The sequence below is a fragment of the Hakea prostrata genome, chromosome 10 (genome assembly GCF_041222555.1).
Source record: "Hakea prostrata isolate BN-2017 chromosome 10, UWA_Hpros_2, whole genome shotgun sequence".
Lineage (NCBI taxonomy): Eukaryota > Viridiplantae > Streptophyta > Magnoliopsida > Proteales > Proteaceae > Hakea > Hakea prostrata.
In genome coordinates, this window is record NC_142609.1 from 35,393,665 (window position 1) to 35,416,978 (window position 23,314).

Genomic DNA, 23,314 nt, shown 5'->3' on the forward strand with positions numbered 1-23,314 from the left:
AATCCGAGACAGGTTTCCAATCCCTACTGCGGATGAACTGTTCGATGAACTCCACGGTGCTACCTTCTTCTCCAAGATTGATCTTAGAGCAGGATACCATCAAATTAGGGTGAGACCTACAGATGTGGAGAAAACCGCGTTTCAAACACACGAAGGACACTATGAATTTCTTGTAATTCCCTTCGGTCTGTCAAATGCACCTTCGACCTTTCAAGCAGCCATGAATCACATTTTTCGGCAATACCTTCGCAAATTTGTCTTAATCTTCTTCGATGATCTCCTCATCTACAACAAAACTTGGCTAGAATACCTGCACCATCTGGAAACCGTGTTAGGTACCTTACAGCAACATCAATTATATGCTAAATTGAACAAGTGTTCCTTTGGAAGAAAAAAAGTGGAATACCTGGGACATATCGTATCTGGAGATGGTTTGTCTGTTGATCAAGCTAAAGTTGCAGCTGTACTCGATTGGCCTCTTCCACAGAATATAAAGGGCGTTCGTGGTTTTCTGGGCCTCACCGGCTATTACTGCCGCTTCATCAAAGGGTATGCTCAGATTGCAACACCACTCACTCATCTGTTACGCAAAGGAAAATTCGAATGGAACAGCGTTGCAGAACAAGCTTTTCGAACATTACAACAACGGCTTGTTCACGCTCCCTTACTAGCCCTTCCAGATTTTACACAGCCCTTCGTCGTCGAAACTGATGCTTCCGAAGAAGGAATCGGTGCCATTCTATCTCAGCAAAGGCATCCCACCTCTTACCACAGCCGGAAATTCTCTTCTCGACTACAGGCAGCTTCGGCTTATGTTCGCGAGATATTTGCTATTACTCAAGCCATCTCCAAATGGCGGCAATATCTTCTGGGCAGTAAGTTCATCATCCGCATTGATCACCGTAGCCTTCGTGAACTGACAGCTCAAATAATTCAAACACCAGAGCAGCAGTTTTGGTTGAGCAAATTAATGGGATTTGAATTTGAGATACAATACAAACCAGGAAGAGATAATCAGGGTGCAGATGCCCTGTCTCGCATGCCTGAATTACAAAATCTCACAACCACCACTCCCTCACCGCTTTTCTTGGATCAGTTGTGTCATGAAACAGCCACTTCTTCTGAATTGCAGAATATATACAACAAAATACATACTGGGGATGAGGCATATCAACAGTATGAAGATCGTAATGGAGTCCTGCTCTACAAAGGACGCATCCTGCTTCCCTCTTCATCATCACTATGCACCGAATTCCTACACGAATGTCATGATTCCCCAACGGGAGGCCACGCTGGCTATATGCGAACCCTCAAGAGACTCACGGCTAATGTCTGGTGGAAGGGCATCGCCAAAGAAGTTCGCCGCTACGTTGTTGCCTGCCACATTTGTCAACAAATTAAGATTCCCCCACAAACTCCCGCCGGCTTACTCCAACCATTACCCATCCCTGCACAGGTTTGGGAAGAAATCTCCATGGATTTCATTACGGGACTCCCTGCTTCTCAAGGTAAAACGGCTGTCTTGGTAGTGATTGACCGACTCACTAAGTATGGTCATTTTAGCCCCCTGCCGACAGGTTTTAACATTCTTCAAGTTGCAGAGGCTTTCTTCTCAGATGTAGTAAGACACCATGGAATCCGACGCTCCATCGTAAGCGACAGAGATCCTCTGTTTCTCAGTCACTTTTGGAAGGAGCTCCACCGATTGCAGGGCACCACCTTGGCCTATAGCACCGCCTATCACCCACAGACCGACGGGCAAACCGAGGTGCTAAATCGAACCCTCGAAATGTATCTTCGAAGTTTTGTTGCTGATGCTCCTCAACGATGGACTCGCTACTTGGGGTGGGCAGAACTGTGGTATAACACTGCACATCACCATGCCATCAACACATTGCCATATCAGGCCTTGTATGGCAGGCCACCACCAGTCTTGAGCCGATATCTTCCCCAGTCTACCCTTAATGCTTCTGTGGCTGCAACTCTCCAAACCAGGATCGAGCTCTTCACTACCCTGAAATCTAATTTAGTTCGTGCACAAGCTCGCATGAAGTTCCAGGCTGATAAGCACCGCCGAGATATGGAATTCCAAGTTGGGCAGTGGGTTTATGTTCGCCTCCAGCCGTATCGCCAGTCCTCTGTTGCTAAACGCCTCAACGCCAAGCTTGGAAGACGCTACTTTGGACCTTATCAGGTGCTTGAACGCATAGGAAAGGTCGCTTACAGACTTGACCTTCCTGAAGGTTCGCAGGTGCACTCTGTTTTTCATATTTCAATCCTCAAGCCTTGCGTTGGAACTCCTCCTCCATTTGCCACATCGCCACATCTTCCACCACCCGAAATTCTGCCTGCAGCTATTCTACAAAAATGACAGGTTTTCATCCAAGGTGATCCCAAAATCCAGGTGTTAGTTCAGTGGGAGGGGATGTCTCTAGACGATGCAACGTGGGTTCTTTACACAGACTTTCAGCAGCAATTTCCTTTTTTTAACCTTGAGGACAAGGTTGTCAAACATGGGGGAGATAATGTTACATATCCCACACCTCCAGCTGTCCATGATGCACATACTACACCCCCAGCTGTCCAACTTAGCCCAGCTGGCAGACCACGACGGATCAAACAACTTCCCGCCTTTCTGAAAGATTATTTGCACTAACAAACTTCACGTTGTGAGAACAGATCTGGAGTAACCGACTCAAATTACTCTTGTCTTCTTTATTATAAATGTAATAGCTCAGCCATAGAGAAAGGATATGAAAGAAGTTATTCTCCAAAGTCCTCAAATTCCTCTACTCCTCTTCTAATTCTTCTTCTGCAACTCCCCTGTTCTTCTGTGACTGCATCAGGTTTGGTAATTGATTCATCAGTAGGGTATGTAAATGGTGCTAGTTGGAACATATTGATTCTTTTCATGTCTTTTGGTTTGTTGGGAATTTTCCAAGGTACTAAGAGGTTGTATTTTTGCAGACCTAACTCTTTTCCTCTATCAATGAAACAACAGAATACAATTCACCTTTCTAAGAACACCAAATATGAAATCTCCAACCAGAGTCAAAAGAATATGTGTATGGCTCAAAAAACAAAGGAAGGGAAGTCATGAAAGCTAAATAGCAGTTTTCAGATAGTTTCAGCCTTTCTGGTTAAAAGGAAAATCTTCAAACTAAAACCATTTATGAGCTTTCACCAATTCAATAGATATACACATCCAAATGAGAAATCAAAACGAATGAGATTCAATATTTAAAGATTGAAATTTTGGTGCAAATTAATCCAACTTCCAAGTAGATCAACTTACATCACGGAAGTGGGCTGCTGGATCTTCTCGTACCACTCTGCCGCTCCCCAAGTTACTTTGCAAGCGATCAGAACCCAGAAGCAGAGTATAAAATCAAGTGTACAACGAACAACTCACAAAAACGGTGAAGATAAAAGAAATAAAGAGACGTGGTAGGATCATCCAATCAAAACGAAGCGAGCTCATACAGGGGCATTGTGTCATATTTCTTAATCAGATATGATGGAAACCCTATTCCACCGAATGCAATTAATCATTGCACGCTTGGGAGTGGTGGAGATGCGGAGTATCGAACCCCGTACCTCTCGCATGCAAAGCGAGCGCTCTACCATGTGAGCTACATCCCCATTGATTGTGTTTGTTTCCCTATCCCTACTAATACTCATGTTATGCAAGAAAAAGAACGTATAGAAATAGTTAAACATCCCATAACGAAAGCAAAAATTCCATGCAAAGCAAAATTGCTATTGGTGAATTTCCATTAAGAAATTAAAAGTCATTCCACGTTGTGGAAACCCCCCCCCCCCTCTAAAGTAAACAAAAATCCAAAATTTTGTGTATTGTGTAGGCGATTTAATCTTTTTTCATCATCCTCTCATGGTTTTTTAATAAAAAAAATAATATAAAAAAAAATTTTTTTTTTTTTTTTTTTTTTTTTTTTTTTTTTTTTTTTTTTTTTTTTTTTTTTTTTTTTTTTTTTTTTTTTTTTTTTTTTTTTTTTTTTTTTACAAGAAAAAGCACTTACGGCGGCGTTTTGAAAACGCCGCCATAAGCCAAAAAACGCCGCCATAAACCTTTCCCGGCGGTTCGAAAACGCCGCAACAAACGCAGGCAAAAGCACCGCCGTAAAGCTACAGCGGCGTTAAATTGAAGCGCCGGTGATGGGTACTTACGACGGCACTTTTAACGGCGTTTTTATAAAACGCCGTCAAAAGTACTTTTTGCGGCGTTTACTAAAACGCCGTTAAATATGTGTAGAAACGCCGTGAAAAGTTATTTTAATGGCGGCGGTTTTGAGAAACGCCGGCATATAATACATTATGCCGGCGTTTTTTAAAAACGCCGGCATATATAATACTTATGCCGGCGTTTAGAAAACGCCGGGATAGGTTTTTTTAATTAAAAAAAAATCCAAAAAGCCAAATTCAATTCCATCAAAATCTAAATTCAATTTACAAATGAATATCCAATTCCATCAATCCAAATTCAAGTTTACAAATGAAGTCCAATATTTAACAGGAATGCTCTACTTTACAATCTTCATTTTTATACTAATGGAGTACTGGAGGAGATATTCTGATCTGTCATTTGCATCTGCAGCGAATCCCAAAGCAAAAACCAAGCTGGAGGGTGCTTGTAACATCACTGATGTAGGAACGGCAACAAAAACTCTTTGTTTCAATTAATGAATCAAGCTTTCAAGAGTCCTCACAGCACTTGCACCAACACACTTTGTGGAATTACTTTTTCACTACGTGCGATACAATCCAATTAATCTGTCAAAAAGAGAAGACATGAGCTAAAAATGACTCAGCTCCTTAAATTAAGAGTAATAAAGAGGATCACATGATTAAGGGAGCAAATTATAACAAGATATATGGCTAGAATTTACAGCAGAACAAAATCCATTACATGTAATGTAATAGCTAGGAATAAGAGTATAACTTATCAGGCACACTAAGATGTTAATTAAGAGAAATAAAAAAAACAGCAGCATTCCAAAAATGAAGCTCTTGTGAAAATCAAACCCTTATCAGAAAAATCCTTCTCCAGAATTCCCTGAAGCACCTTTCAAGAGATTAAATTTTGAGATTTTTTTTTTCTCAACTTTATTTATTCTCACCAAGGGGTCATATATCTTATGGTACTTTAGCCATCTTGCTTCACAGTTAACTAACCTATTTTTCACTTCTGAAATTGAAGATCCTCACTTAGTATCTCATGCTTCTAATTAAACAAAAAGATACCATGATAAGCTACCTCTCTCACACACATGAAATCCACTATCATGAGAATGCCAGAATAACCACCAAGTATCTAGCAGAATTATACCTGGTGTCTCTCTGTACTAAATGCATGGAATTCAAGACTAAGTACTTCAGACATGCCTAAAGATTCTCACAAGTCAACTAGATTCCAAAAATATTCCACTTTCATGAAGATAAACATTTCCCTTTTTGTTTTATCATATCCTTGGTCTAGATTTTCTATGGTTAGTTTTCTTGTTTCATCATCTGACAGCAAAACCTCATAATATATTGCATGGTCCATTTGTAGGCAGTTCAATATTTAAAATATCCAGGAAAAGAATGAAGCATTCTCAGAATGTAGTTTGGGATAATTAACATTGACTATGATACATTGGATATATAACTTCATCCAATGATTGCACTTCTCTACCTAATAGCTAAAGATTTGGTCAAATAGTTCAACAAAAGGGGATAAAGAACTTGCTCAAAGCAAAACTTGATCATTCAACAAATCATTTGGGAGCCTCTACAGGCTGTTGCACAGAAATAGACAGCAGGGGATGAATAAAAACAAAAAAGGAAACACAATAGCAGTCTCTTATTTGTCTGAGACATGCTTTGAAAGTATTAAACTGAATTTAGAGACCAACTGAAATAGAAAGTCTGCTCATCCTTCCCCAAGTGACCAATTTCAATCTTCATTGAAGACTCCAAGTTGCTAGAATTTCTGCAAGTTCAAAGACATCTTTGACTTTAATTTTCTGCTCTTTAATCAACAGTAAGTTGAATCATCTCATCCAACCCCTCATCTTCTTCTTCTAATACTCTACAGCCCCAGGCCCCCAATCCTTTGGGCACATATATGTCATGTACACATGCATAAGCTGTAGGCTGTGCTTGTGGAATGTCTCCTAGTTAGATGCATGGTTAGTTTAATTGTCCTTGGTTACATCGTGATTCGTTGTTAGGTCCAAGTTAGTGTTTCCTATTGTGAAGGATTGGAAGCTTCTACCTTGCCTTTAGTTTGTACACAAACTTAAAATATTGAAATATTAAAATATCAGGTCATGATCTGCAAACAAGAAAAAATAAATAGAATGGATCGCATCTAGCAAGCCCTGCTTCGTTCTAAAGGAAGATAAAACTATGGATAAGATGACTTACCTTAGAAAGAATAGAACAACTAAAATTTGAGAATCTTAAGGTTTTTAAAATTGGTGACTCTCTTGCTTTTCAGATAGATAGATAGATCCCCTAACATTAACATTTAGGTTAGAGACAGTGAAAGCAGAACCAAAATCGACAACAGTAAGTAAACAAGGAAAATGAATATTCTTTCTACCCTAAGCATGATGCAAATTGCAAACTAGTAGTGTGTATCATGGGATCTTGGTGAGCTCTTTTTGTCTGCAACTTTACCCATGCTGGAGTTGGACCAACACAACACGTTTCATGGCTTCTTTCGGCACGCAACTTTCTAGTCGAACGCGTGACTCACAGGCCACAGCCCCACTTGCCATTCCCATCCATCCATGATTGGATCTTGAAATGAACACCACCACCACCACCACCACCCCCTCTGCCCTCTGGCCTGCCTCTTGCCATATTCTATTTCAAAACTTCCTTTTTATTTTTCCATCAACTTCTCACCTTGTATTGGTTTCAAATCTTGACACGGCACCATTTCCTTCTTTTTCAATGAACCATAATAGTGTTCCATGGACTCTCTTGCACATGGATTCATATGTTCCAGTGCCTTTTACACACTGATCCATATTATGTACTAGGGGTTCTAGGAGACTTTCATCTTTATAGTCTACATCAGAATGGTGACATTTTTTATCCAAATTTATCCATTTTAAAATTTAATTACATGTTTTTTATTCTCTCAAGTCTTGATTACCGATTACCAAAAAAAAAAAAAGTCTGGATTTAAGTCAACCTTTGACAGGTGCAGTGATAGTAGGCTTCCTAGAAATATAAAGTGAGTAAAGGAGAAAGAGTTCTAGATGCTTACCAAAATGTAACTGGGAGGAATAGTTGCTGTCGATTTGTCGGCGAGTGCTTTCCCTTTTTTATCATTTGCAATGGAGTTACTACACCAGGCCTTTTTCTTTTCACTTTCTCCTTTAAATCTCGCCAAGGCTTCTTATTTTCACACTTGCAGTTCAACATTTGCAACATTTAGAATCTGAAAAATTCATTTGACGCGCCACATCTCCCTGGGAGAAAGTGTTCTAGCAAGACTTGAACACGAAACTAAGTTAAGGCCTTGCCCTGTACACACGCAAGAAAAGGAAGAAAGAACTGTCAATGGGCTTTGCTTAATGGGCAGGAACTAGAACATGATGTTGAACTGATAAAATACCTTCTGGGGGTTTGGTAAGAGGAGGAAATTTTTGACAACCAGGGAATGGTAAGAGCTGTTGCATTAGGACAATGGGAGGATATCACAGGGAAACTATGATTTCAAAATGTTAAACCTGTTTGTTATTGCTACAACACAAGACTTGGTTAGTGTTGACCCAGTTCTAATAAAGCAACCCATTCCAAATTGAATCATATATTTCACCTGCTGAAGTGTCTTTAATCTTAAACAAGAGGAAGAAGTTGAAAAACTAAGGTACACAGAAGAGACAAGAGGAAGAAGTTTAGGAAGATGAAAATAACCTTCAAATTTTTGGAGATTCTGCAATCCAACTCTAGCAAGGACCTCAACGGCTTCCATTATCAGCTGTACAAATAAAATGTCAATAATTTATAACATAAAGAAACCAATAAAATTCATAAAGACATTTCACACTTACATAAGTCAGTTGAACCTTGTGAACCAAACCTATCCATAAAAAGTTGAGTTAATCGGGTGACGTCATGTCTCACGTCTTTGAGCTCATTCTCCATCTTTTCCATTTTTTGCTGATTTTTTTCTCTTTCCAATCGTATCTCATTGTCTTTCTTAGTGAGGCGACGACTAGCAAGTGTAACTCCTACACCTGCACCACGAACCCGCCCGGGACGTTCCTTCCCAATGACTACCTCAAAAGCATTGTCTTGGGCAGCAGAAGTGTCTCTTACCTCTGGAAGTTGTTTCTCTAATTCGTTATCAAGTTTTTCCTATAAAAAAATGTAAAATAAGTTAGTTTATACCATGATAGAAAATATTAGTATTCTCTATAAGCTAAATTTAATTGAAACAAAAGATCATACTGCAATCTCTCTGGCAGCCGGATTTATGAAGCTACCATCTTTTCTTTGGTGAGTTCTCTTATAAAATTTAACTCTGGTAACATCCTCACCTTCAGCCTCCTAAACAACCAACCATGACAAAAGATTAAAATCATGTGAATAAGAAACTCACCATCTCATGTGCAAGTTGTGTCTTGGTTTGTGAATTAAATCGATTTACAAAACCAAAATCAGATAATTGGACTAGGACAACAAGTGGTGACTCAACTTAGAAGACATAGCTACGTCACATGCGTATTAAGTATAGTGAACCCGAGCACAACTACTTGACTTTATCAAATTAACTAAACAAGGACACAGAAATGAAACCAAGTAAAATCACAAACAAAACAGTAACAAATTAAGCCATGGTTTAGTCTGCTCTCTTGACTTCTTGGGAAATATAGCTAATGCTTTCTTTTTTGACATATCTTACTTTAGCTTACTTTTCTTGTAGATTTGTTCAAGAAAAGTAGACATTGATATTAAAGGACAAGGGGTGGGACAAAAAGTGTTCCTAAAAATTAACCCAGCATATGAGACGATGTAGACATATCAACTAAATTTGATTCTTCAATGAACAACCCACATGGTAATTATGGCTGGTTATCAAGTAAATTAATTTCTGATCCTTAATGTCACTAAAATCTCATCGACTTCATAATTTCTCCATTTTCACAAGATGTGAATAACAAACTTACCATCTCATGTTCAAGTTGTGCAAAACTCATCCGACCAGTTGTATGAGATATATTTTGTTTTTCTCTGGCCCTTTTATTCTTTGCAGACATTTCCTACCATATATCAAACACATGTTTGTCATATATTTTATAAGTAAATGGGTAAAGTAAAAATAGAATTCTATTATGATAAAAAAATATTAAAATCACAGAACTGCTTAAAAAATTGTATACCTTCCACTCTTCAGATGTCCACTTGACTTTGAGGTACTCCCATTGATTTGATGGAACCTCTATGGGACTAGTAGGACGAGGAGCATCATATATGTTCGCGTATTTTTCTTTTGTCTCTTTCAATAATTTAACCTTAAAATCCTTCCATGCATGACCTAACTTAATTAAAAAAATGCGTCGACCTTCATCTGACACATTAAATTTATCCTAATAAAGAAGATACATTAGTAGATGTGAAATCCCATGAATTAATAACATAAATAAGATAATAAAGGATGTCATTATACCTTAAGTCTGGCCCATGCATCTAATTTGTGATGTAATGGAACCTTTCTCCAATCTGGATAGTTCAATGGTAACCTGACTGGATCCCTAGCAAGTATCCCTATGTACGTGGATGCCTCAGTACTACATTTTCCAACCATAGCGTTGTCTTTATTGAGATCCACATCTTTCTTCCCAACTCTGTCGTTAATTTTTTTTCCTATGGTACGCCCTCGCCCTCTTTTATGCCCTACATTTGAAAAATGTGACAACATTAGTGTCTATCCCAGTATAAGTTACAACAATCATTTTAAATATGCTTGAAATTGAAAAGTAGAAATCAAATATTGTACCTGAAGAGGACGCAGTCGTACCATGGTCAGCGTCACTTTGGTCCTCGTGGTCCAAAGCATTATCATAATCACAATCTTCATAATTCTCATCCATCATTTAACAAGAATCTATGTATCCAAACAATGATCAGTTAAAAAACCATCAATATCCAACACAAAAATAATACATGTTAAGAATTATAGATCCTCACACTAAGAATGAAACTAGTTAGAACAAAAGGTGATAAGATGTTGAATTCCAATCCACAATGACAAACACAAATCTGATATGCTTTTATATTGTTGGAAAAAAAAGAAAAACTAGACTCAGATATACAGTACAATCTAGCAGAAGATACAAAGTACAGGAGTGAAAGATGTGGCTGTTGTTGATTTGTTCCTGTTGTGTGCAAGAAGCTTGTCCTTGCTGGTCGGGGTCTTCTACCCTTAGTCTAGCCCTGTCCGGCAGTAAGTTTGGATTCAGATTTGATGATAAATGAAGGCAGAATCCACAGCCACAGCTGGATCTGGACTTGAACCACCAAGAACCTAGTAAAGCAACCTTTAAGTATTACTAACCAAGGACACCAAGCCTCTTGAATATTACACACCAAGGTACGATTCTAATCTTAGATCAGACAAATCTCATAGAAGAGCAGCAAAGTTGATAAACAATTAGTAAGTAATCTTGCTCATCCTATTGATTTCTTGGCTAATCAGACACTAAAGTTAGGTTTGTCTAGTTGCCATGGAAACCATGATCAAACTGCAATATAGGGTTGGGATTTGGAATTCTATGGTGTCCTATAAGGACCGATCACAAAAGTTACTCCATAGGCCATTTGCAAATTGCATCTTGGAGACATGGACTTAAATAATATTTACAATTAGAAGTTAGTAACACTATATATATGCAATCAATTCTGTATTATACACTTCGAACTAAATCTCATATGCGGTAACTTGCAATTTAAAGTATCCCCTGTTTTGACTCAACTTGACTAGTTTTGACCAAAAGAGTCCACGTTTTGCAAATTTCAACCTAAAACCTCTACACATATTCCATTATCCTCATTGAATCTGGAGGAAACCTGGATCATAACCGAGACACTTTTTATGCCAAATATCAATTAACCAAATGTTATATATTTCTTACTTTAATCACTCAACATACTGCTTATAAATAAGCATATACCACTGTTTGATTCCAATAAAAATGGTTAAAATATGGCATTGAAAAAAGTTTTGAAAAATCAACCAGCCAATTCAGGAACATAAAACTGGATCATGGCAATGGCTACAATTCTCAGCTTTTAAATGCTGGGGATTTCTCAAATCTGAAAATTTCATAAATCTTAATACGGCAAAACATTGCCCTCTTTTTGTTTGGAGCTTTGTAAATACTAGCCTAAACCACAGGCATTAGAGACTTGGGAAACATTTCTGTTCAAGAAAACTTCACAATTTTCTGCTTAAAATTTCTTGGTCCAAATTCCATTCAATAAAACTGGGAAGATACGCTGGAAGCCCCTATCGAGGCCTAATGCATGGTCCAATTTTTGAAATATAGCTTCTTTGATTCTTTTTGGTGCCACAAGGAAAAAAAGGCTATATCAAGGTTTTAATTTGAGGCTCTAATGTTTGGAATAAGAATGGGCAAAGTGTTCTAGCTGACAAAAGAAGTGATTGTCTCTGCTTATTCAGAATTTCATTCAAGACAAAAATGACCCCGAAGTGTGTTTGCAATACAGATGTGGTACCTCAATAAATGCCAAGAACAAAGTATAAATACACTAGAAAAATGAAGTTGGATTGTCCAAATGCTAGCTGATTAAACTCTAGCCCCTTGACATGGTAGAAGTGTTAATCTATTATTCATCCGGACAGACATAAATTGTTGAGCAAAAACCCCAAGCAAAGTGATTTATTAAAGCTTGGAATCTAGTCTGATTATTGTGGAATCAAAAACAGAGTTTAAGTACTTAGAAACCACTACAAACAAATGTCTACTTCTCATCCCTTTTTATAATTATTTACACCAGAAAGTCATGGCAGATGCACAAGTAACATAACAACGACAGCGTGAGAAAATCTTTCTTCCAGTTACAATCAAATTAAAAAAAATATATATATATCCCCAGACAATTGTTAGGTTCACAATTAGTGGTAAAAACTGCAACCGGATGAATCAGAAATAGACAAAAATTGAAATAAGAGCAACTGCTGTTCCAATGATTTAAAAGTGCAACCGGATGAATCCCTAATTGAATATTTAAAAGTGCAGAGCAACATTAACAGAATCAGCAATTGATTCAGTCACCTTTGAAGGGATGGAATTGGTCTATAGTTTGAGAGTCGGAAATCGACAGAGTCACCAAGACACCGTGGGTAAAGTCTGGTTTCGCCATTCTGGTCTTGATCACGAAGTTTCGGCTGGTCACTCTGGCCGAGTTAGAGGTGATATAACAAGCAGGCTTACAGCATTCATCAAACAAAACCAAAAACAAAAAAAACCTGCGAGCGTGAGCGAGAGCCCCACAAGAAAACTAATTGAAGCATAAAAGAAATTCATCGCCATTTTTGATCTATAACCCCACAAGAAAAACCCAAAATCCCAATGATTAGAAGGTAGAGCACAGACCTACCAAAAAACCCAAAGCTTAGAAAGGAGAAATTTACCGGCAAATGAGAGCAGTGCTTGAAGTCCGACTGCAGTGCTGCAAAGTAGATTATCTACTGCAGATACGGCAACGGCAACTGCAGTGCTTGAAGTCCGACTGCAGGGCTGGAGAGATAGCGCGACCGAGAGAGACCTGCGAGCGTGAGCAACCAGAGGCAGCAAGAGAAATCGTGAGCGAGAGACAGTGAACGGGAGAGAGCTAGAGAGCTGAGGCAAAAAGCGAGAGCGAGAGAGAGAGCTGGAGGCAGTGAACCAGAGGAACAGAGTGAGAGAGCGTGAGTGAGGCAGAGATAGAGAGCGATCGAGAGAGAATGAATGGGTTTATTCGACTCCCCGTCTTCTAAAAGTGAAAAACAGGCGGGTGAGTGAAAAATAGGCGGGGACTGAATTAGGGCAACCACGGCGTTTTCGTAAAACGCCGTGATAAACGGAGTGAGAAGTCGAGTGAGATGGCCATACAACGGCGTTTTTTAAAAACGCCGTTAAAAAATTTAGAGGGTTGGAGTGCGATGGCCATACGAAGTGCAGTGGCCATACAACGGCGTTTTTTACAAACGCCGTTAAAAAGATTAGAGTTGGAGTGGGATGGTCATACGAAGTGCACTGGGCATACGACGGCGTTTATAACAAACGCCGTTAAAGACACATACAAGTTAGAGGCTTCAAGTACTGAAGTGGTCATACGAAGTGAGTGGACTTACGACGGCGTTTCTAAAAAACGCCGTTATAAAGAGACATTCGACGGCGTTTGTGGTAAACGCCGTTAAAAATATATATACAACGGCGTTTTTTGGTAAACGCCGCTATAAGTTAACATACAACGGCGTTTTTGAAAAACGCCGCTATAGTCTTGCTCGAAGTGCCGCTGTAAGTCCGTTTTCTTGTAGTGTATGAAACCGTTCTTTTTTTGGTTGGTGTTTAGTTTGATATGGAAAAGAAATACCTCTAAATTGATAAGTATTTATCAATTTAAACAAACTTAATACATTCAATTAGACATTCATATGTAATTATTTTGTAGAGAGAGCAATTTTGTAGCTCACTCTCTAGCTAGGGAAGGTCTTTTGCCGAAAAGCACGACAAGTTGGCCATCTTCCCACCCCTGGTTGATTTCTCATTGTAATCAACCTGTGCGCTCTTTGCCTTCTTTAAAATAAAGTCCTATTTACAAAGAAAAAAAAAAAGAGAGGAGGTTGAAACTCTCTCGTTCTTAGAGATTACATTGGATACAAACTCCTCTTTGTTATAATACTACTGCAAAGTCAATTTAAACATTTAAGTTTTATTAATTAATTAAATTGAAATCGATTTTCGCTAAAATGCAAAAGGAAAGAAAACACGTCATTAGGACAGAATAATGCAACCTCCACAATTCATGCATTTGGATCTGCATATAGAATAGAGATTTCATCTTAATAGACATGTGTCTTTACATTTTAACAAAACAGAATATACATGTATCTTATTTATCTCTAATACCCTTCCTCAAAGTCAAGGGGCCATCAAGAAGCTTGAGTTTGGAGCGGAGAAGAAGAAACCGAGGAGCGGATAGAGACTTGGTGAGAAGATCAGCCAATTGATCAATAGTGAAAATATATCAAACCAACAAAACCTTCTTTGCCACTTTATCTCTAACAAAATGAAAATCAACTTCGATATGTTTAGTCTAAGCATGAAAGACCGGGTTGGCGGAGAGATAGGTGGCCCCAATATTATCACACCATAATGTAGGAGGCTTTGTTTGAGGAATGCCTAACTCAGCAAGAAGAGACTGAATCCATGTAATTTCTGTGGTGGCAAGAGCAAGAGCACGATATTCATTCTCCGTACTCGATCGCGCAATAGTAGACTGTTTTCGGGATTGCCAAGAGATTAAATTGGAACCCAAGAATATAAGATACCCTCCCTGAGACTTACGATCATCTGGGCATCCTGCCCAATCAACATCAATATAAGCCGTGATAGAAGAGGAGGTTGGTGAAATATGTAATCCAAATAGAATAGTTCTTTTGAGATATCTAAGAAGACGCTTGAGAGCAATCCAATGATCTTCTGTTGGTGCAGATAAAAATTGGCATAATTTGCTGACCGAAAATGAAAGATCCAGTCTAGTAATTGTAACATATTGTAGACCACCCATAAGACTTCGATACATAGTTGGATCAGTCAAGAGTTTACCACCATCTTTCGATAAATGAATAGAAGATGACATGGGTGTGGTAATAGGCTTGGCATCTTGTAAGGCAGCTATACAAAGCAACCCAGAGATATATTTATGTTGTGAGAGGAGAATTCCTGATGACAGAGGAATCATTTCAACATTAAGAAAGAATCTATCAAGACCCAAATCTTTGAGAGCAAATTCAGAAGACAACAGCTTAAGAAGGTCATCAATGGCGAGAGAAGAGGGTCCGGTGATCAAAATATCATCAACATAAACCAATACAAACAGAGAATCTGTGGGATGACGCCGAATAAAGAGAGGAGAATCCGTCTTGGACCCTTCAAAGCCAAGAGTAATCAAGTAAGAACTTAATCGTTGAAACTAGGCACGGGGTGCTTGTTTGAGTCCATACAATGATCTTTGCAATTTGCATACATAAGTTGGAAAGTGTGAATCAACATAGCCCAGTGGTTGCTTCATGTAGACATCCTCAAAAATAGTGACATTTAAAAAGGCATTATTTACATCTAATTGACGAACCTTCCAAGTTTGGGAAACTGCCAAAGTTAAGAATATTAATCTGTATGGTAGTTGGTTTTATGACAGGACTAAACGTTTCTTTATAATCTAAACCATACTCTTGAGTATAGCCCTTTGCAACGAGACGGGCTTTATGCCTTTCAATTGACCCATCGGATTTCCTTTTAATTCTAAAAAGCCATTTACACCCAATTATCTTTCTATCAGCGGGTGGAGGAGCGAGAATCCAAGTATTGTTGGCTATTAAAGCATTAAATTCGTTGTCCATGGCTTGTCGCCAAACAACAAATTTAGAAGCTTGAATGTAACTTGAAGGTTCCAAATTAGAAAGTCCATTAGCCATTAGAGCAAGAGGTAGTGGATACTTTGTAGCATAAAATCTTTTTGGAACTTTAATGATACGGGTTCCATCTTGGGAGGGTGTGACCATTGGATGATGACGAGCAACAAAAAAATTAGTAGAAGACACTGGAACAGCTTCGATCTCAGTATTAGGTGACCCAACAATCTGTGAAGTATTTGTAGCACTTGTTGACACACGTGAGGAGCCATTTTCATTTTCATTATCAGAAAATCCAACATTAAGTGTACGTGGAGGCCCATTACCATCAATACAAGCTGACCCAAAATTAGGTATAGTTGCCTCAGTGTGTTGATTAATGACATTCCCATTGGAAAGAGAACAGGGTAGTGGCTCATTAGCAATAGGTAATGCATTTGTATGTGACAAATTAACAACCTCTGTTCTAATATGTGTAGGAGCAACAGCAGGGACAGCATTCCCATTAGAAAGAGAACAGGGTAGTGGCTCATTCGCAACAGGCAATGCATTTATATGTAACAAATTAACAACCTCTATTCTAATATGTGTAGGAGCAACAACAGGGACAGCATTTTGTGGCTGATCATTAAGTAAAAATCTGTAGAGTGTAATCCAGGTTTGTCATGAAAAGAACCATTAAGCTGTAACCTAGAGTCATGTAGAACTTGCCGTCCAGATTCACCATTATTAAGAACAACATAGGAAGGAAGTAGTAAAGGAAATGAGGGGGAGACTGAAGGAGTAGAAAATGAAGAAGTGTGAGACTGAGAAGGAAACAATGATTCATCAAAGGCAACATGCCTAGAAACAAAAATTTTACCAATAGCTAGATGAAAACACTTATAGCCATGATGTTTTGGGCTATAACCAATAAAAACACATGAAGCAAATCTATAGTCCAGTTTATGCTTGTTAAAGGGTCTTAAGAATGGGTAGCAACAACAACCAAAAACACGAAGAAAGGTGTAATCTGGGATTCTATGAAACAAACGAAAGAATGGAGAGTCAAAGTGTAATGCAGCAGAGGACAATCTATTTAAAATAAAAACTGCAGAAGAAAAGGTATCAACCCAAAATTTCATAGGTAAACCTGACTGAGCAAGTAAAGATAGTCCTATTTCTACAATTTGCTATGCTTACGCTCAACTCTACCATTTTGTTCTGAGGTATATGGACATGATAGACGATGTTGAATACCACATTGAACAAGAAACTTGGAAAAACTTTGAAATTCCCCACCCCAATCAGATTGAAAAGCTTTAATAGTTGCAAAGAACTGTTTTTCAGCAAGAAGTTTAAAGACTTGAAACACATTAAATGCTTCAGACTTATGAGATATTGTATATAACCAGTTAAAGCGAGTAAAATCATCAACAAAACTCACATAAAATCTGTGTCCATCTCTAGAGGCCTCATGAGCAAGACCCCACAAGTCCGAATACACAAGTTGAAGAGGTGTTGTAGTATGTGTAATACAAGAATGAAAAGGTAGCTTGTGGGATTTACCAAGCTGACAAGAACTACACAAATTTAAAGAACGAGCACCGGAACATGGAAGATCAAATTGAGAAACAACCCTATTAACAGTAGCATAACTGGCATGTCCTAAACGTAAGTGCCATACATCAGTAGAAGCTCTTATAGCTGAAAAAGCAACAATGGAATTATAAAAAAAACTGCTCCACAGGAAGATGATAAACTCCATCTTTAAGAGGCCCTGTTACCAGGATACGACCTGAGAAGCTATCCTTTAATATGGAAGTAAGAATCATGAAATTCAAAGAAAACAGAATTATCAAAGGTAAACTTGCTAATAGACAAAAGATTATGAGAAGCTGATGGAACATGACAACAGAATTATCATTGTCAATTTCTTCATCACCTAAAAGCTGCCTCCCAAATTGAGTCGAACTTATGTGTGCCTGATCCCAAAGGTGAAAATACTTGAATTGCCTAAACACTTCAAACCGATTAGTCTTGGAGGAGTGATCATCAAGGCCATTGGAAAGATTATGGTAGAAAGATTAAAGTTGGCTCTTTCATGTATTATCTCACCTACCCAAGCTACTTTTGTGCCTGAAAGATTGATATCTGATAATATATTTATTTCTCATGAAATCTTCCATTATGTGAGGCATATTAAAACGGCAAAAAGAAATTTGTAGCCCTTAAGTTGGATATGCAGAAGGCCTATGATAGACTTAATTGGTCTTTCATTAGAGCTACTCTCTTAAAGATGGGTTTTTGTACTACTTGGATTGATTTGGTGATGGAAAGTATTACATCAGTGTCTTACACACTCTTGTTGAATGGGGTGGAGAAAGATTAGTTTTTCCTTCTAGGAGTATCCGACAGGGGGACGTCTTTCGCCCTTTATTTTCATCTTGTGTGCTCAGGTTCTCAGCAAAATCTTTGAAGTGGCTGAAGATGGAAAGCAGGTGAAAGGTATTAAGGTAAGGGGTAGGGCCCCTCCTATATCCCAACTCTTCTTTGCAGATGACTGCTTACTTTTCTCAGAAATGAAGCTTCAAGAGGTGACCAGTTTGAAAAACTATATGGACTTGTTTTGTGCAGCCAGTGGACAAGCAGTGAATCTAAAGAAGTCATCCATTACATTTAGTCCGAATACCCCTCAAAGATTTTGTAGATGGTTCTCTAGAATCCTGGGCATCAAACAAGGGGAGGGACCCTCAAAATACTTAGGTCTCCCTACCGAATTTGGGGTTTCAAAAAAGGATATATTTATGGAGTTGTCTTTGAGAACAAGGGTTAAGATTCAAGGGTGGAAGAACATGTATTTATCTCATGCAGGTCGAGAAGTGTTAATCAAATCAGTGGCTTCATCTATTGTCACCTACACAGGTTTTCACTTTTCTATCCCAACCTCAGTTCATGATGCTATAAGGAAAGACATTTGTAACTTCTATTGGGGGCACAAGGAGGGTGAGAAAAAGGTTCACTGGATTTCATGGACTAGGCTATGTAAGTCTTAAGGAGAATGGAGGTTTCGGCTTTCGGGAACCCCTACTTCATAATCGTGCTTTGTTGGGAAAGGTTGCATGGAGGCTGATACAAAACCCTGGGTCCTTATGGGCAAGATTTATGAAGGCAATTTACTTCCCATCAATGGATTTTAAGCAAGCAAAATCCGGAAATAGACCCTCTTGGGCATGGAAGAGTATTCTAGTGGGTCGAGAAGTACTTGAGGCTGGTCTTTTATGGGAGGTGGGCGATGGACAGGAGATTAATATTTGGGACAACAAGTGGCTTCCTTCACATGAGGATTATAGGGTGACAACAGTGAAACCAGTTGACTGTCAAGTTAATTTGGTGGCTGACTTTATACATGAAAACAATAGAGAGTGGGATTTCCAGAAAACCAGTCAAATATTGAATGAGAGAGGTCGGACTGCTTTGAGAAAAATCAAGTTGAGCATAAACCACAGGGAAGACAAGTTAATTTTAGGACCTTCGAGAAATGGGGTTTATTCAACTAAATCTGCATACCATATGTTAGTTAACAACAGAGACAAAGCTCAAGCTATGGGAGCTTCCTCCTCTAGAGTACATAAGTGGGATGCAATTCCCAAATGTGTGTGGAAGTTAATTTGAAGTCCGGCTTCAGTCCCAAAAATGAAATCCTTTTTATGGAGATTATGTGCGGAAGGTACGGCAACGTTTGAAAATCTATTGAAGAGGCAAGTCCAAAGTGACCCTTCTTGTAGAGAGTGTGGAGCAGCCATAGAAACCTTAGACCATATCATATTGGGCTGCAACTTTGCAAAACCAGTCTGGTTTGGAAGCTCACTATCTTACTAAGCCCAAAATCCATCCATCAGTAGTTGGCTGGAGTCTCTTTGCAAAATAGAGTTTCCCTCTAAGGTAATGAAGAAAGAAACCATTAGCCTTTGTGCTTACATTTGCTGGTATATATGGGTTTCAAGAAATGACCGAGTTTTTGGCACAAAGACTTGGCACCCGAAAGAAGTGTTTGAAAGAGCTCAAAAAATGTGGGCGGAATTTTGGGCACTTCGTAAGGCTTGTAATCAACCGAAGAGTGGACACAATCCTTTTCCATCTCACCAAGTGAATGATAGACGAAATTCTGATGATCAAGATGCATGGGTGGTCTTCTGTGATGCAGCGTTTTTCCCTTGAAAACAATAGTGGTGGTATCGGCTTTGCAATTCAGAATTATGAAGGTGAAGTAGTGGTCTCTGTATCTGAACAAGTATCTTATTGAGAGGCATTAATTGGTGAAACTTTGGCAATTAGATCAGCACTTCCTGAGTGCAGCCATCGTGGTTTTAAAAGGATAAGAGTGTTCTCAGATTGTGAAGTGGCAATCAGTCTTATTGTATCTCAGGACCCTCACCCTCCATCGCCAATATCTGGGATCTTGTTTGATATAGGAATCCTTAAGGAGTAGTTTGAATATTGTGATTTTGGACATATTTCTAGGGTGCTAAATGGCTCAGCCCATTCCCAAGCCCGGAAGGCGCTCACCTGTTCTTATAGGACTGAGTGTCCACATTCCTCTCTTGGTTCCTAAGATGACTCTTCTGTACTTTCTGGGCCTCGGCCCCTTCTTCAATGAAAATTTTCATTACCAAAAAAAAAAAAAAAAAAAAAATTCCTTGGAATCTCCTAACAGTTCAGAAAAGGTGGCAGGGACTACGAAGCTGGTGATGCCTCTCATGCTGCAGTCAGAACAATTGCACTTCCAAGCAACAACACTTCTTGGTGCTACCACTTTCCATCTCATCTGTTTGGAGTGACATCCTCCATTGTGAACCACTTTCTCAGAATCCATTGCTGAACAGTCCCACAGTCATGTAGAAGTGATGTATGTTTAGTAGCTATAATCAGAGTAAATGTTCAAACAAAGCTATAAGCATGCGAAAAAACAATTACATAGTTTAAGAATCCATCAGGGGGATAATTTGAAGATGGGTTTCGTAGTTGATTCATCAGTAGGGTATGAAAATGGTGCTAGTTGGAACATATTGATTCTTTTCATTTCTTTTGGTTTGTTGGGAAATTTCCAAGGTACTAAGAGATTGTATTTTTGCAGACCTAACTCTTTTCCTCTATCAATGACACAACGGAATACCATTCACCTTTCTAAGAACACCAAATAAGAAATCTCCAACCAGAGTCAAAAGAATATGTGTATGGCTCAGAAAACAAAGGAAGGGAAGTCATGAAAGCTAAATAGCAGTTTACAGATAGTTTCAGCCTTTCTAGTTAAAAGGAAAATCTTCAAACTAAAACCTTTATGAGCTTTCACCAATTCAAAAGATTCAACTTACATACCAGGGCATTGTGTCATCTTTCTTAATCATCAAATATGATGGAAACCCTATTCCACCGAACCCCGTACCTCTCACATGCAAAGCGAGCGCTCTACCATGTGAGCTACGTCCCCATTGATGGTGTTTGTTTCCCTATCCCTACTAATACTCATGGTATGCAAGAAAAAGAACCTATAGAAATAGTTAAACATCCTATAACGAAAGCAAAAATTCCATGCAAAGCAAAATTGCTATTTTTCAATTTCCATTAAGAAATTAAAAGTCATTCCACGTTGTAGAAAACCCACCCACCCACTCTATAGAAATCAAGAACCCAAATAGTAAGTAATAACATAGAGACTACAAGTTCATTCATCAAGCTCCACCAGATGCTAAACCATAAACAAATTCTCAAACCAAAAACCCTTTTAAATTACATCTTGTACTATGATTCATTGCCTTAAAATTGAGTTCTTATACTATGAAATTGTAGATTTTTTTTTTTTTCCTTTTATGAAACCGTCTCTTTTTTTGGTTGGTGTTTAGTTCGATATGGAAAAAAAGAAAACCTCTGAATTGATAAGTATTTATCAATTTAAACAAACTTAATACATTCAATTAGACATTCATATGTAATTATTTTGATTGTCCCTTACAAGTAGTAGAATGACTATTTTATATTTGAAGTCTGCTCAATTTTTCTGATTGTCTATACCAATTACCTAGAGATAATATGACGATTCAACAATATTTAATTTAAAACTATTAAAAAGGATTATAATGAATTGCAACTTAGTTTTAGGGCGGTGCGCAGGCTAGGCCAGTTCGGGCCCAAATTGACACCCCTATTCATTACAAATATCTAGGGGTGTCAACGGTGCGGTTTGGAGCGGTTTCGGGCTGAAAAACCCTCAGCCCAAACCAGCCCATTTAAAAGATAACGGTTTCGGTGCGGTTTCGGTTTGGTGCGGTTTGGGTTCGGGTTGACTAATGGTTTGGCCTAATGGTTTGGATTCAGTTTGACTAACGGTTTGGACTAAATTAAAAATTAATATTGAAATTTAGTTTTATTTTTTCCTCAACTCCAAATCCTAGTTTCTCACACACAAAACTACAAAAAGATAGAGGATGAAGACTCCAAGTAGAACCAACGATAAAGAGAATATCCTCTACAGCTGTTTGCAACGGATACTTTTGAGACGGATGACCGTTTGATCAGACGGACGTCCGTCTGGGCTGAAAAACAGAACAAAAATGTGTCCGTTTTCTATCCGATGGGGATTGGGTTTTGGCACTCAAAGGTGCTCTATATAAACCCAATTCACCTCATTTTGAGAGTAAGAACACTCACACTTGATCACCCACTCCCCAAGTGATCCTAAAGCTCTCAAATTGCAAGAAAGCCTTGTGCTTTGCCTTTTCCCTTCTCCCAACCTTGAAGAAATATACCAAGGTGTTTCTAAGCTTGTGGAAGCCAAGCTTGAGGTGATTGAAGGCGTCGGTGGTGCATACATTTCCATTTGAGCATACAACTCACATTGCATCACATTCACACAAGAGGTAAAGTGTCACACCTCTTAAGGTAACATCCTTCCTTTGTAACTGTTTCAATTCTAGTCAAGGTTGGTAGATTAGAATTGGTCATTGGGTGCTCTTGCCCGTGAACAAAGATTGCTTGGGTGCTCTTGCCCGTAAACAAAGATTGTTAAGGGGTGCTCTTGCCCTGCTTGTTAAACAAAGATTGTAAAGGGTTCTCTTGCCCAGCAACAAAGATTATTGTAAGGGTTTGATCTCTACCCATTGTATTGAAAGAGAATCAATAGTGGAATACTCTCTTGAGGCCAAGAGAGGAGTGGACGTAGACTTGTATAGTCGAACCACTATAAATCTCGTGTTGTGGTTGCTTGTATTGTTTAGTTTCATTTGAATTTTCAATTTACCGTGTATTTCCGCACAAACCGAAAAATTGGGACAATCCACTAGTTGCAACCTAATCACCCCCCCTCTAGGTTGCACCAACAGTATGTATTATATAAACTGTAAAGATGGCTGCACAATGTCGGAAGTTGGAGATGATTCATATGAAAGAGCCTTCTCATATGAAGCTGATGTGAGACAGACAGTGGTACATGAACTTGCAGAGCATGAAGCCTCCTGAAGATGCGTGTGTGCACTTTTAGCACCATTGATGGCCGACGGAGGCAGATTGCCAGGATTTTGATGATCGTATGGAGAAAGATTGGAGGACATCTTTATTTGCTAAGTTAGAAAACTAGTTTTTAGATTTATAAAAGAAAACCAGAGAGAAGATCAT

The 23,314-nt window shown here is 38.7% G+C and overlaps 1 non-coding gene across 1 annotated transcript; it reads right to left on the bottom strand.

Annotated features, from left to right (window-relative positions):
* Nucleotides 1–3,569: 3,569 nt before the first annotated feature.
* TRNAA-UGC (transfer RNA alanine (anticodon UGC)) lies at nucleotides 3,570–3,642 on the bottom strand. Its single transcript has one exon. It is a non-coding gene; the product is annotated as a tRNA-Ala (tRNA).
* Nucleotides 3,643–23,314: the final 19,672 nt, after the last annotated feature.